This window comes from Polistes fuscatus, unplaced genomic scaffold (genome assembly GCF_010416935.1).
Source record: "Polistes fuscatus isolate 324 unplaced genomic scaffold, CU_Pfus_HIC Scaffold3, whole genome shotgun sequence".
Classification (NCBI taxonomy): Eukaryota; Metazoa; Arthropoda; class Insecta; order Hymenoptera; family Vespidae; genus Polistes; species Polistes fuscatus.
The window spans coordinates 9319434-9336680 of NW_025113107.1; the positions used below are offsets into that span (position 1 = coordinate 9319434).

At 30.4% G+C, this 17247-nt stretch overlaps 1 long non-coding RNA gene across 2 annotated transcripts; it reads right to left on the reverse strand.

Moving 5' to 3' along the window:
• Nucleotides 1–12305: 12305 nt before the first annotated feature.
• Nucleotides 12306–14252, reverse strand: LOC122519120. Of its 2 annotated transcripts, XR_006304250.1 has the most exons (6): nt 14107–14252; nt 13723–13916; nt 13166–13613; nt 12997–13081; nt 12750–12899; nt 12306–12634 (listed from the first exon to the last, which is right to left on the reverse strand). It is a non-coding gene; the product is annotated as an uncharacterized LOC122519120 (long non-coding RNA). The 2 variants fall into 2 exon arrangements; XR_006304249.1 differs by having other exon boundaries at nt 12750–13081.
• Between the last annotated feature and the right edge of the window lie 2995 nt (nt 14253–17247).

Sequence of the window (17247 nt, forward strand, 5' to 3'; positions counted from 1 at the left end):
AATTAATTGATATAAATTCTTTGCCTCACAAAAATTTATTTGTATATCAAATTGAATACGTATTTTCTTTAAGACGAAATTTAAAATTTAAGTATTTTTCCTATTAAATTATGTATTTTATAAAATTTTAAATTACTGACTTTTTGTCTCGTAAAAATTTATTAGTGTATCAAATTAAATACATATTTGAAAAAGAAGAATTTTATATCCACACATAAAATTAATTCAAGATATATATGAAAGGATATTCTAAAAACGTGGAATTTATTTTTTGTCTATACATAATTTTAATTCATTTTTATTATGTTATAAGAAAACAGTAATGCATTCCGATTCATCTTCGAAGTCTTAAGAATTGTACGAAATAAATTGAGCTATTATCAATTGGTGCGTTAGCGTAAGTAGTAACGACTTCGCTTTTCGCGCTGGGTATTTAACGTTCGATTCTTTGTGGGGGAATTATTTTTTTTATAAGTTTTTCTATCCTTAACAAGGAGACGGTCAGTGAGTCTCACCTCAGATTTTTTTTAAATTTTGCATTAACGATATAAAATTTATTAAGAAATCAACATTATTACGCGAGTAATAAAGTTACTAATTATAAATTAAATAATATCCAATAAATAACAAAAATTAATTTTTAACGTGCCGAAACGAGACATTTTTTAGGATGATATTTACAGGATGAATTTGTAATTTAAATAATAAATCTTCCTTTATTTGTGCAAGATGTAAAAAAATTTATTGCTTTTAATTTTTTTGTAATAATTTTAATTTTTTTCTATATATAATTAGAAATTAGGAAATGTAAAAACAATTTATATAACCTAAGGATAGAAAAACTTATTAATAAATTTTATATCGTTAGTGCAAAATTTGAAAAAAATCTGAGGTGAGACTCACTGACCGTCTCCTTGTTAAGGATAGAAAAACTTATAAAAAAAATTATTCCCCCACGAAGAATCGAACGTTAAATACCCAGCGCGAAAAGCGAAGACGTTACTACTTACGCTAACGCACCAATTGATAATAGCTCAATTTATTTCGTACAATTCTTAAGACTTCGAAGATGAATCGGAATGCATTACTGTTTTCTTATAACATAATAAAAATGAATTAAAATTATGTATAGACAAAAAATAAATTCCACGTTTTTAGAATATCCTTTCATATATATCTTGAATTAATTTTATGTGTGGATATAAAATTCTTCTTTTTCAAATATGTATTTAATTTGATACACTAATAAATTTTTACGAGACAAAAAGTCAGTAATTTAAAATTTTATAAAATACATAATTTAATAGGAAAAATATTTAAATTTTAAATTTCGTCTTAAAGAGAATACGTATTCAATTTGATATACAAATAAATTTTTGTGAGGCAAAGAATTTATATCAATTATTTATTCTAATTAATTTTATGGCGAGACACAAAATTAATTCATTATTTTTACTCTCAACTAAATAATAATAGTTTCTGTTAAAATGAATTATTTTTTTTTTACTCAAGGTTCATTATTTTTGACAATAAATAAAGAAATGGCGTGCCATTAGCATCAAGATTCGATTTAAAAGTGCCGCGCTTATACGCCGATATATATAGATATATAGAACGTTCGACGCACGATGGCCAAAACGAAAAATTCTCGCTACCGAAAGAAAAAATAGAAAGAGAGAAATATCGGTTTTCTTTCTCACTCGCACTCGTATACAAAACGCACGACGCTCGATGGCCAAGACGTAAAATTCTTGCTACCGAAAGAAAATATATGAAAAGAGAAATATTAAAACGCTCCCAAGGACAATAATACTCGTTATCGCCTAAACAAATAGAAAAGGGAAATATCGGTTTCTTCTCTCACTCTCACTTGCATTCAAGACCGAGAGTCCCGAAGATTGCCGAAGATCCTTCGTTTGTGTATTAGTGCACACGGACGCTCGCACGCATACTAGCTCGCTCGCGTGTAAAACGCGACGGAGGGATAAGCTTGCTTTCTCCCACTCTTACAATTTTGTTCCCATCTTCAATCCAATTTTATGCGCTTATTTTTGAAAATACGAAGATAACTCATAGAACATTTTTTATGTATTTTTCAATTCTCTACAACTTTTGTTTGCAACTTTTTTCGATTAAATGCCTAGATTCTAAGATATGGCTATATTTTACCCTTTTATACCCTTTTTCCCCAAGATCACGGTTGCTGACTTTATTATAATTAGCACCATTCGATTCAGCGTCGTCAACTTACCCTTAGATCAAATTTTGAAGCTGTTAGTAAGAAAGTTCCGTGGTGGGCCCGCGTTGACTGGGCTACCTACTCAAGTGTTTGGCTTGGAGGTGCTCGCATCCCACAATAATTTTACAATATTTACACGTGATCAACTGACCTAAAATAAGAGAATCAACAATTAAAAGTTCATGCTCCCGTTTCTCTATTAATTGATGCCAATCTTAATACGTTTTTAATTAAATTTAATTTACAAGATTTTTCTACTAAACTTCTAAAACGCTCTTGCCAGATTTAAAGACTGTCACTCCTGTAAGATTTAAACACCAACTGTCACTCCTGCTAGATTTAAACACCAACTGTCTCTCCCTTTCTATCTCTCTAATGTTTTTGTTTATCCGATGTATAGCGCCACATCCAAACAGCTAATCACTCAATACACCGGCACATGTATACTAAGCTTACATCTTCCCTCCCCAAGCCGTTTAATTTTCTTGCAAAGACAAATTAAGCTTGAAATTTGTAAAAGCAGTCAGCCTCGGGTATGAGCTTTGTAACATGGTATAGACCTAATGCTTTCCTTTTACGTCCGGAATTTATTTCAAATATTGAATCTGAGATTTTTCTTTGTATTATAAAGGGGCTAATTTTTCTCGTCCATTTTTTCCCTGTTTATTTGTTTCCGTTGGTTATATAAACCATATCATTTTCTTTAAAATTATGATTTATTCTATTTTTATCAAATAGGGTTTTATTATATATGTGTGATCTTTTTGATCGGAGCAGTGCTATATAGCGATCGTGTTCTAAATTATTCGAATTTTTGTTTGTGTCTTAATTCAGGAGGAAGTAAATCCGTAGACTCACCGCTCATCAAATAAGTAGGCGAAAATCCTGTTACAGTATGGACTGTATTATTGTATGCTTTCACGCATTCTTCCGCGATCTTCGACCAAGCCTTCTTTTTATCACCACTATTAAGCATACATCTTATTTTATTTATCAAAGTTTGGTTCAATCTCTTATTCAATCCATTTGAAAAGGGTGCATCTACTGCTGTGTGAATTAGATCAATATTTCTCTCCTTGAGGTAGTTTCTAAATTCTTTTGAGTTGATCGCTGGATATTGATCTGCTAGTAATATTTCAATCTTACTTTCCTTAGAAGTCTTATTGATTAATTTTATGAAGTCTTTAGCTGCTTGATCTTTAGAGCATACGATATAAGCAAATCTGGTGAAATGGTCAACCAGTAAATGTAAGTATCTTTTCGTTGATCTCTGTCCACCGAAGCCACCAATTGTATCCACTGATATTATTTGAAACGGTTTTTCTGCTGGACCCAAGTGTGACATCAATCCAAATCTCTTATTTAGTCTCGTTTTATTTTTTATGCAAATTTCGCAGCTTTTGCAAATCAATTTTATATTAGTCGACAAATTTGGTGCCGTATAAAATGGTCTCATTTTTGCTTCTAATTGGTTCATTCCAATATGGCAAAATTCTTCATGGATTTTTTTTATTATTATTTTACTATATTCTTTGCTTAGGAATATTTTATTTCTTTTCTTTTTATCTTGTTTATAATAGATATTATTTTCCATGATAAGATATTTCTTATCTTTTAAACTTGTATTCTTTTGTTGATCAATTACTATATCATTCAGGTTTATGATATTGACTGTTTTTAACTTGTCTTCGTCATTTTCATCGCGTTCATAGACAGGGTTTCTGCTAAGGCAGTCAGCTTCGGTGTTTTCTTTTCCAGGATTATATATGATTTTGCAATTATATTGCGATATATAGTGTAACATTTCTCCTAATTCATCATCTGTTCTATTTTTTATATTTAGATCTTCCAACGGTTTATGGTCTGTGTAAATCGTAAATGTGTTTCCAATCAGCCAATGTGGCCAAAATTTTAAACTTTCTTTTATAGCTAACAAGGGGACCTTACACTTAGTCCGACACGGATTTTAACGAGCTTTGGTATATTAGTAGTATACTTTGAGGTTGTTACCGTGGTAAAGTATTTTGTCCTAACGCTCAACCATTTTTGAGAAAAAAGCTTTTGAAGTTTTGGTTTTTGTTGTATACATGTTTATATTATCTTAAATTCGACCGTCTTTCAAGTAGCGCGCTAGCGTATCTAGTAGCGTTCTCGCTTTTCGTACCGCTAGTTAGTGGTTCGATCCTTCATAGAGGAAGTTTTTTTTAATAATTTTTTTCTGTCTGTTTTCAAATTATTTTTTCATATTTTTTAATTTTTAAATATATACAGGAAAGAAAAAATTATTTATTATAAAAAAATTAGAAATAATAAATTTTTTCACATCTTGCGAAAATAATAAAGGAAAAGTTTATCCTTGAATTACAGTTAATATTTTATTTTTTAACAGGTATATAAAAATAGATAAATCTTCAATATACTAACAAATAACAATCGTATATATTCTAATCATTAACAATTTCATGTATAATTTTTTTATATCTATGTGTTTTAACATTTATTGTACATTTATTATTATTTATTAAACGCAGGTTCCAGAGTGATAGTTCTCGTAAAAGCATTCAAAACAATTAATTTTTTCACATCTCGCGCAATTAATAAAAGATGACTTGTTACATGAACAACGATTTTTTAAAAGATTTGTTGAAAAACAAACTTGATTAACATTTAAAAATATTTCTCTTTCATTTGGTTTTAATAATTTCAAAGCGTACCATGCATATCGAATCATTTTATGAAAAATTTTTGATGACAATTGATGATGGACTATTGATTGTATCTTGATACAATCTTCACGAGAGATAAGTCTTTATTTGTCTATTTTCATATACCTGTTAAAAAATAAAATGTTAATTGTAATTCAAGAATTAAATTTTCCTTTATTATTATCGCAAGATGTGAAAAAAATTTATTATTTCTAATTTTTTTGTAATAAATAATTTTTCTTTCCTGTATATATTTAAAAATTAAAAAATATGAAAAAATAATTTGAAAACAGACAGAAAAAAATTATTAAAAAAAACTTCCTCTATGAAGGATCGAACCACTAACTAGCGGTACGAAAAGCGAGAACGCTACTAGATACGCTAGCGCGCTACTTGAAAGACGGTCGAATTTAAGATAATATAAACATGTATACAACAAAAACCAAAACTTCAAAAGCTTTTTTCTCAAAAATGGTTGAGCGTTAGGACAAAATACTTTACCACGGTAACAACCTCAAAGTATACTACAGTAAAACCTCTTTTTGTGCGGTGGATAGGGACCGCATAAAAGAAATCGTACAAAAAAATATTCGGTAATTTTATAAATACTTACATATTATAAACAACTTTGTACGATATACAGTAAAACCTCTTTTTGTGTGGTGGATAGGGACCGCATAAAAAAAGTCGCACTTAGAAAATACATCAATTATTTGCGAAATATAGATGTGAAAATGATTTCAATCAAATTAAATAATTGTTAGGAGATTGTTTAAATCAGATGAACAGCGTCGCGAAGTCCGGATACATCGTCGTCAAAGAGACCATGTAATCAGTTCGTCCACACATGTATATGTACATTGAAAGAAAACATAAAACTGGTAGCAACGCTGCTGAGATTTAGATACCGCATAAAAATAAATCGCACAAAACAAATCGCACAAAAATAAAATCGCACAAAAATAAAATCGCACAAAAATAAAATCGTATAAAAAAGGACCGCACAAAAAGAGGTCTTACTGTACTAATATACCAAAACTCGTTAAAATCCGTGTCGGACTAAGTGTAAGGTCCCCTTGTAAGCATTCTAGAAAGATTGCTTTCTTTTGTTTCTGTGATTCACTCAATTTTTTTGAAAAATAGGCTACTGGCTTACGTGTGCCATCTTTTTGTGACTGTTTTAATATGGCTCCTATACCGTTGATACTCGCGTCTGTGTATATAAACGTTGGAGCTTTTTGATTATAAATAGCTAGGATTGGCTTTGAGCATAAATACTCTTTGACTTTATTGAAAGCAGCATCACAATCATTTGACCAACTAAAACTTATATTTTTCCTGAGTAGATTACGTAAAGGTTCGAGTAATACTGAGACGTTAGGGATGTATTTTCTGTAAAAATTGACTTTACCTAGAAATTGTCTGATGTTTTTCCTGTTTTTTGGTACCGGAAAGTCTATTATGGATTTTAAATTATCTTTTAAAGGGGTTATAGTATTTTCTGTAATAAAGTGACCTAAATATTTCACTGAGTTGGCTGCAAATCTGCATTTTGTAAGTTTTAGTCTGAATCCTTCTTCTACAATAGCGTTCAATAATTGTTTTAAATGATTAACATGTTCTTTTTTGTTAACTCCGCCTGCATGATCGCAGATCAGCGATCATGTTGCCGGTCCTAAGCCCGGGAAAAGGAGGAAGGTTGTTGGATCAGGTTAGCTCCCTACCCAACGTAAAAAAAAGACTACGGCTCATAGAACCGACACTCTGCCTCGGAATAGGACGGATATACAGATGACGACACATGCAAGGAAAAGGACAACGAAATGGAAGAAAGAACATATAATGCGTCTGGCTACCTGGAACATCAAGTCACTTAATAATAAAGATCAAGAAACCCTGAAAGAACTGAAAGATAATAACATCGATATATGCGCCTTACAAGAGACCAAAAAGAAAGGCAAAGGACAAATACAGTACGAAGACTACTTAGTGATCTATAGTGGTGTAGAGAAACAAATCAGGGCAAAAGAAGGGGTAGCCATCGCAGTATCCAAGAAATACAAAAACAACATACAAGAATGCAACTACATATCTTCACGAATATTGGTGGTAAAATGAAAGCGGAAGAACAGAAATTAAATATAGTGTCAATTTATGCACCCGAAGATAATAAACCGAAAGAAGAAAGAGAAGCCTTCTACGACCAACTACAAAATTTAGTCGGATCACTACCAAGTAACCAACAAATGATAATCCTTGGAGATTTTAACGCCCGCATCGGAAACGAAATAATACCTGGAATAAAACAAAGGTTCAACGAAAACGTGTTAAATGACAATGGAGAACTAATGACACAGCTATGCACATTTAACGAGCTAAGGATTAATAATACATTTTACAATCATAAGGAACACTATAAATTTACATACAGCAACACCAGAGGCTTCAGGTCTACAATTGATTACATTGTTACCAACAGATACGTCCAACCAAACAAAATATTAGATATCAGGACGTTAAATTCCGCGAATGTAGGAAGCGATCATAGCCTGCTATTAGCAAAGATAAGAATGAAGTTTAAACCCCAAAGAAATCTTGCACGAGCAACTCAAGAATCGAAAATAAACATCGAGTCACTATGGAACTTTCCAACCAAACAACTATACGAGAACAGGTTGAAAGAAAAAATCGAAAAAAACCCAATAAAAGAAGAAGATAACATAAACATAGCCTGAAAGAAACTAAGAACCAACATTTTAGAAGCTGCATATGAAGCCCTGGGAACACGAACTGTAAAAAACCGGGCTAGAATGATCAAAACTCCTTGGTTCCGCCCAGAGATTAAGGAAATATGCAAAAAAAAGAAAATAGCATACCTTAACTATAGGACATTAAGAACACCTGAATCATACGAAATGTATAGACGAATCCGGAATCAAACAGCGACATTAGTAAGGCAAACAAAGCAACATTATTGGGAGATTTTTTCGAAAAGAATGGAGAGTGACTTCTATGGACTCCAAAAACAAATCTGGCGATTTATTAGAAATCAAAGAAAGGAGGTCAACGAAATGATCGAAACAAATCAGATCACAAGAGAAACCTGGATTAACTACTTAACAGAGCTCTATAAATCAGAAGAACCTCAAGCGGAACTAAATACGCCAGAAATAGTAACTAAAAACGACATACAAATTGAGTCCAGTGATGTAGAAACAGCTATTCGAAAACTAAAGAATAGGAAGAGCTCAGGGCAAGATGGCATCCCAAACGAATTACTAAAATATAGTGGTCTCACACAACAGTTAACATTCCTAATACAAAAAATACTATACCAACACAGAATACCTGACGAATGGCGAACTAGTACAACTATAGTTATGTTTAAAAAAGGAGACAAAAAGCTGCCTACAAATTACAGGGGAATAAATCTTTTAAACACTTCATTAAAACTAACAACAAAGATTATAACGAATAAAATTAACAGCTTAACGAATATAGAAGACGAACAACAGGGATTCAGATCAGGCAGATCGTGCACAGACGCGGTTTTCATCATAAGACAGATAACAGAAAAATCAATTGAATACAACAGACCAGCATATATGTGTTTCATTGATTTGGAAAAGGCATTCGACCGAGTGCAGTTAAAGGATGTTATACACCTCCTCTATAACCGGCAAATTCCGAACAATCTTATCAAGACCATAGAGGACATCTATAGAAACAATAAGATCCAAGCAAAGATAAATGGCGCCTTGACAGAACCGATTGATGCAGGTCGTGGTATCCGACAAGGGGATTCCCTAAGTCCCCTGCTTTTTAACATCATTATGGACGAAATAATAAGAAACGTAAGACTGCTAAAAGATATAAAATGGGCAACGAAGAAATAACCATCCTATGCTATGCTGATGACGCTGTATTAGTGGCCGAAAATGAGGATGATCTACAACGTCTACTACACCGATTTAACTGCATAGCCAAATCATTCAACATGAAAATATCGGCCCAGAAAACTAAATGCATGACAACATCAAAGACACCGTTAAGATGCAAACTGGAAATTGAAGGGAAGGTTATTCAGCAGGAAATGAGATTTAAGTACCTAGGAATAGAAATCTCAGGATATGGTGATGTTGAAGCAGAGGTAAGAGAACAGACAATGAAGGCATCCAGAATAGCGGGTTGTTTGAATGACACAATATGGCGAAACAAAAACATGGACATAGAGACCAAAGCAAGAATTTACAAGGCAATGGTAAGACCTATTATGTCACATACCGCAGAAACTCGACCAGACACGGTGAAAACGAAACAGTTACTAGAGACAACCGAAATGAGAATTCTTCGCAGAATAGCTGGAAAAACACTACTGGATCGAGAGAGAAGTGAAGATATAAGAAGAAAATGCAAAGTGGAAAACATTAACGAATGGATACAAAAAGAAAAAAAGAATGGAACGAACATATCAACAGAATGGACAACGGAAGAATTGTCAGAATTGCACGGGATAAGTCACCGGTAGGCTGCAGAAGCACGGGGCGCCCACGAAAACGATGGTGCGACAATTTAACAGTGCAGTAGGCAGAAAAACGTCGTTACGAAACAGGCAACTTGCCTAAACTAGAAGAAGAAGAAGAAGAAGAAGAAGAAGATTAACATGTTCTTCGAACGTCTTTTAGAAAATCAGTATATCTTCTATGTAATTCACGACAAAATTTGATAGGTTGTGTTTTCTAATTATATTTACCAAGATTCTCTTGAAAATTGCTGGAGATGTTTTTAATTCAAACGGTAAAACCGTCCATTGGTAATGACCTTCTTGTGTCACAAACCCAGTTTTTTCTCTATCTCGAACTCTCAATGGTATGGACCAGAAGGCTGAATTTATATCGAGTGTTGTGAAGAACTTGCAATCTACAGTCTTTACCATTAGATCTTCAATTAGGGGAAACGGTTGAAATTGAGGCACTATCAGTTTATTCAGATCTCTAAAATCAACGCACAGTCTACTTTTTCTTCCTTCCTCTCTTTTATAAGCTAGTGTCACTGGCGCTGCAAAAGGGCCGTAACATTCTTCAATAAGTTGGCGTTTTAATAAATGAGTTACTTGGCCTTCAATTTCCGCTCTGTCCTCTAATGAACATTTGTATGGTCTCTTTGAACAATACTTGTTTGTTTGCAGGTCTATGAATGCTTCGTAATTTTTGACGTTACCAATGTCATATTTGTCTTTTGCAAATATGCTTTTATAATTCTCTAATAGCTTTATAATTGTACATCTTTGATCAGTATCTAAATGATCAATATCTATATTAAATTCTTCTATATTAATACCTTCATTAAAATTTACTTGAAATTTGGTGAATGCATTTTCCAATTCTATTTTTTCTTTCTCCTGTATCTTAATTTTATTATTGTTTTTAATTTTTATCTCTTTTGGTATCAGCATATCTTCTGATACTTTTTCTTTTTTTTCTACCTTTTGTTTTATTTCTTTTTGTAATTGGATATTTAAATTCCTATCATGGGTCAATCCAAATCTATCTATAATGTCTAGTCCTAATATCATATCGTGATTGAAATTTTCATTATTATAAACAAATGCATTGATTTTATCTTCTTTGTTTAGTATATTTGCATTTAATGTTATTAAGCAATCAGTTTTTCCCCTACCGCTAATTGTTTTTATTGTGCTACTAAAGTTGTCTTTTGTCAAATTTTTTATTTTTACTAATTTGGAATTTATTAGTGTTATGTTTGAACCAGGATCATAAATACCTGTGCATTCAATTGTGTTATTTAGTAACACCTTAATTTCAATCAGCGGGGGAATATTTAGTTTTTTGGATCTTCGAAAGTGTCGATTTGTAATATGGAATTGTTTATTTTATCTTCAGTCCTTTCTTCTTTAAATCAACACAAATTTTCAGAATGATATCTGTTTTTCTTACCTTTACTTTCGCAAATTTTACAAGGCTGTTTCAAAGTCAGTTTCGTTTCAGGTTTTATTATTTTTGGTCTATTTTCATTTATTTTTTTTAAATTTTTCCCACTAATGTTTTCGTATTTCCTTAGTTCACTAAATAAATCAACTGAATTATTAGTCTCTTGTCTGTCAATTTTGTTTCTTACAAATGTTGGTAGTCCGTCAGCAATCAAATCCACTAACGTTCTATTATCCATATTTTTATTTATTTCCAGTAGTAAGTGTTCTTTTTTTTCTGCATACTCTTGGATTGAACCAGTGAGATACTTGTAATTTAAAGCATAAGTAACAGATGACCAACCTCTATCTGCGAATGTTTGTAAAAAATTATTTTTCCATGTTGTCCACTCAGAGTTTAATGAATGTCTAATTAAAATTGAGTGGAACCAATCCTTTATCGTATCATCTAAAAATAATCTTAAAATTTCAATTTTTTCAACATCATTTTTTATGTCTAATCTGTTGCATTCACTTTCATATATTTGTAACCATTGGTTCGCATTCATTTTCTTTCCTTCAAATTTATCCAGCACAAATTTTCCACATAATTCATTCAAATTTTTATTTTTATTCTCCTGTGTAGGTTCTTTTTTGCATAACTTTTCAAGAAATTTCATTGTTTTCGTCTATCTGTGTTGCAGGAATGTTTTTTGTGCTTTGTTCTATGTTAGTAACATCTTCTAGCAAAAAATCATTGTATATCATATTTCCACTTTCATCTTTATAGAGTTTTAAAATTTCATCGTCTAATGTTATCCAAACATTTCTTCCTTGGCCACGTTTTTCTAGTGATTTCTTAACTCTTTTAAATTCGTTTAGTTTCGATAATTCTGGGTGTTGTTTGTAAGACTGGTAACATTGTGGCATCAAGAATTTTTTTCCATCTATATCTGTTATTGTTTTGATTATTATAACGTTAGATTTTTGATCTGTATCAGCCGCCAGTTCAAATTCAAACTGTAGCTTCGCCATGTCTCCTTTGTTTTCCACAAACGTACTAATTGTTGATTTATAATATGTTTGTAATCCTTAATTTGTTGAGAGTAAGAACCACAATTAGATTCGTCTAAAATAAGAGTAATTTATTTAAACATAATAAATTAGATTAATAATTTTACAATATTTACACGTGATCAACTGACCTAAAATAAGAGAATCAACAATTAAAAGTTCATGCTCCCGTTTCTCTATTAATTGATGCCAATCTTAATACGTTTTTAATTAAATTTAATTTACAAGATTTTTCAACTAAACTTCTAAAACGCTCTTGTCAGATTTAAAGACTGTCACTCCTGCAAGATTTAAACACCAACTGTCACTCCTGCTAGATTTAAACACCAACTGTCTCTCCCTTCCTATCTCTCTAATGTTTTTGTTTATCCGATGTATAGCGCCACATCCAAACAGCTAATCACTCAATACACCGGCACATGTATACAAAGCTTACATATATATATTATATTTATAGATTTGCTTTCCAAAATATTCAATGCAAATCATTATAGAATAACAAGTAGTAGAATAATAATATTTGTGATATTATTTAATACATAGGATGAGCTTTATTTCTGTATAGATCAGCCAGAATATTTGACATATTTAATTAGCCTTTCTCTTATCCTTGACCAGGATATGCCTAAACCAAACTTGCCACCATGGCAAATAGTAACTTTACCCAGACATGTAACTTCTCTAAATCTAGAAAAGGTAAATCTAAGAATACTGATGAATTATAATTGTTCTCTTTATCCTGATATTATAACAGCCAATAGTAAGTAGAATAGTAATATTCTGTTCAGTTAAAATACTTTACCGACTAAAATATATGTATTATATTGTTTTTTAATTCAATTTATGGTGCTCTGATACTCGTTTCTATATTTTTTATATTTCATATATAAACTATATTCCCAAATAGTTTTATCTAAGTGTGTGGCTCTACATTTTTTGTTCCAATCAAGGACTGTAACACATCCAAGAAAAAGATTCCATTTTAATATCGAATCTATGCATATAAATTTCATTTTCCAATGGTTAACGATATAAAGAAATCTTTTAACTAATGTCTCCTTCATAGAGATCGCATGTTAATTATTATGCAAATAGAATCCAACCACAGTTACAAGGAATAAGCGAGACATGAATCTGTTAAAAGGTAAAAATAATAATCTTACTTTTACAAAAAATGAATATTATAATTCTTTTAAAAATCTAGGTGTGTGTACTTACGTATGCATGTAAGAAATTATACTTCTTTTACGTAACAAAATATTTTCTTTCACAACCTATACGCCTTACAACGTTCCATGTTTGTTTGTGATGAGTACGTTCTTTTAGATACATTTTTATAACGATAGTAATAGGGATTACACTTCTCTGCATTAGTTTTAGAAATCTCCAAAACTGAAACAAGAATTTAAATGTATACTGATATTGGTCAAAAAGATGCAAGAGATTATAGTTTAATAAGAATTATTGTAGAAAATAATTTATAAATAACTAAAATGCATTCATTTTTCAATTCTTTTGATGGAATATTAATGCACATGGTTTCTTCCCAGAGTGAATAAAAAGAAGACGGTGTCTTCCCAAATCTTTCATGATTTTTGTATCGTCGGCTTCTTCTTATCGTTGTTGAAAATAATGCGTTCTCCCTTCCAGTAAAATGGTTGATTATCTATGCAGAGAGAATAAGTTTTCTAATGCTTTGAATAAATATTTTTGAAGAGAATTTTTAAGAGAATTATAATATTCATTTTTTGTAGAAGCAAGGTTATTATTTTTACCTTTTAACAGATTTATGTCTTGCTTATTCCTTGAAACTGTGGTTGGATTCTATTTGCATAATAATTAACATACGATCTCTATGAAAGAGACATTAGTTAAAAGATTTCTTTATATCGTTAACCATTGGAAAATGAAATTTATATGCATAGATCCGATGTTAAAATGGAATCTTTTTCTTGGATGTGTTACAGTCCTTGATTGGAACAAAAAATGTAGAGCCACACACTTAGATAAAACTATTTGGGAATATAGTTTATATATGAAATATAAAAAATATAGAAACGAGTATCAGAGCACCATAAATTGAATTAAAAAACAATATAATACATATATGTTACTCGGTAAAGTATTTTAACTGAATAGAATATTGCTATTCTACTTACTATTGTCTGTTATAATATCAAGATAAAGAGAACGTTTGTAATTCATCAGTATTCTTAGATTTAAATAAAAAATTATCATCGTATGGTTGGGCATAAAAAATTGCACAACTTGTTATCTAATTTTTCCATTTTCAACCTAAATTTGTGATCATTATGAGAGGGAATGAAACGTATTAAAACTAATAAATGATAATACATACCTCAGTTAACCTAAAAAACTAATAAATAATATACATATCTCAGTTAACCTCAAATAACTAATAAAATAATACATACCTCAATTAACTTCAAAAAAGACTTTTATTACTAATATCACAAATGATAAAAATCACAAAAATGTAAAATAAGAGAAACGACTGATAACGTCAGTTATTCGTCCTTTTCACAACACTTCGTTGATCACCCGTACGGTTAATAACAATTACTAATGTATCTTTATTTAACGAAATTTCTAACCCTATACGTTCTCACTTTTCTTTGCTATATACCATCATAGAGGCGCGCGGATCATACTTAGCGCGCCAAGTTTAAAGAGAATATATTCTCTTACATATATAGAATTTACTAATATTTTTATAGTTTTTCACTATACTCATGTTAATATATATATATAATACACATTAGAATATATCAAAATTGAAATTTATTGAATAATTCTATGAAATTGAACGAAATAAATTCGTATTATTAAAAGAAAAATTAGTTATTATGTTTGTTTGTTTTAAATTATATCAGATTAGATATATACTTCCAATCACATTAAATGAATTCGTATTGTTTATAATAAATGTATATAAAAATGTATGATTTTTATTTCTCATTTTATATTATTTAAACATGAAATAACACATAATTCAAACTTTTTTTTTAAATTTACAATAAATTATCCAGTTTAAATCAGGATTTATAGATGCCGGAATGTTTTCCGATAATTGCATTGAAATTTTTCAAATATCTTCTTTAGTAGATACTTTGTTTTTATCTTCGATTTTTATCTTTTATATTATTTTCTATTACTTCTTTAGTATCGATTATTTTATTTTCTCTATTTTTAACAGGTCTTGAAAACATTTATTCATTCTGATGTTAAAACAATTGGTAATAATAACTAAAATATCAACATTTATCTGCTTCGATTACAGTTATTATCTTCATCATAATAGTTATTTTCTAAAAAAAAATGTATTAACGTATTCTTTTGGCTGTAGTGTAGTGGCTATAGTAGCTACAGTGTGTGTATGTTTTTCACGTCGCCGATACCTATATTTTATCTTGAAAGCGCTAACAAGTATGTTTCCTTTCTTTCTTGCTTTTTCTCTTCGTTCTTTTTCTTTGCTTTCTTATTCATTTTTCGTTATTATGAAGTAAACTTAGTATATTTTTTTTCTATTTTTTCAATAGTTTTTTATAATAATTTTATAGAAAATATAATTAAAAACAAATACATTTATATTATGGGCAGTGCGAATTTATTTTTGGCTTACGATATAAATTTTTTTAAGGAAATTTATAAGAAAAAAAAAGAAAGAAAAATTTAATTAAATTTATTAAGAAAATTAGAAAGCATTATTGTTTTTTTTTTATTAAAAACGCCGCGCTTATACGCCGATATATGTAGATAAACAACGCTCGACACTCGACGCCCAAAACGAAAAATGCTTGCTATCGAAAAAAAAAACCTTATACAGAACGCTCAACAATCGATGGCCAAAACAAAAAATACTCGTTTTCGCGTGATAAATAAAAGAGAGAAATTAGTTTGTTCTCTCACTCGCACTTGAATTCAAGACCGAGAGTCCCAAAGATTGCCGAAGATCCTCGTTTATGCATTAGTTCACACGGACGCTCGCACGCACACTAGCCTGCGCGCGTGTAAAGCCGACTGAGAGGCGGGACTTGCTTCCCAACTCTTACAATAACTTTTTACCACTTTTTCTCCGCTTATTTTTGCAAATACGAAGATAAACTTCACAACATGTATTTTTCAATTCTCTACAACTTTTGTTTGAATTTTTTTCGAATAATGCCTAGATTCTAAGAAAAGCCATTTTTTACCCTTTTTTTACCATTTTTACCTTTTTTCTTAAATATGCGCCATTCGACTGAAAAAAATAAAACCATTCGATTCAGCGTCGTTAATTTACTCTTAGATCAAATTTTCGGACTTCCAACAAAATTTAAGAAGTTTCGCCCTTTTGGCTGGCCTAAAAGAATTGTTACTGGGTTAGCAAATATTGAAATTTTAATGTTAAAAAAGGGGAGGTGAAGGAGAATTCTTGGTTCTATTGCAGTGAAAGTAGATAATTAAATATTAAAGTAAGATGCTTACCTTTTCTGCTGCTGATAGGATAGGCCTCTGGCTCTGATTCAATCAACACAAATAGAAGAATTCTAGTCGCGGGTAATTAATGTATTTTACTGACTCATAAATTTCATTATCTTTAATATTTATTCTTTACGCTACTGATCAATCTTACAGAATGTTTCCTTGATTTTACAGAATGCAGAATACGGACATGTAAATAAAAACAGAATACAGACTTATAAACTGAATATGGATTCATTAATTAAAACAGACTTACTAACTCACAAGGAGACCGTCAAATTGACACCTCTCAAATTTGTTCAAACTTTACACACTTGTAGTAGTCTATGTGAATATTCCTTGTATTTAAAAAAAAAAAAATAAATATTCAAGCGTTTTCAATAAAACGGGAGTAGAAATTTGACAAATGATTTCGTTTCTTTATGTCGTCGGATCGATTCCTCGAGAGGGAAAATATTTTTTTTACCGGTCTTTTTTATTTTTTGTTTCGTTATTATGAAGTATGTTCAATTATTTTTTTTTTTTTCTAGAGAGTACGTTATATTATTTTTCTAATATAATAAAAAAGAGGGGCATTTGTATTAAAAAGCTTGTAAAGTTTCTTCTTTTTGTCAACGTTATTGTTTTATTAAGAAATCAAAGTTATTACGCAAGTTATGTAATTAATAATTTAAATAGAATTACAAACAATAAATAACAAACAGTTGTTTTTTTACTTGAATGAAAAATTTATTTTTCAGAATAATCATCTAGTCGTATGGAACTAAAAAAATAAATTTAATGGTTTTCGTTAGTATTGATTATAAATAAAAAAA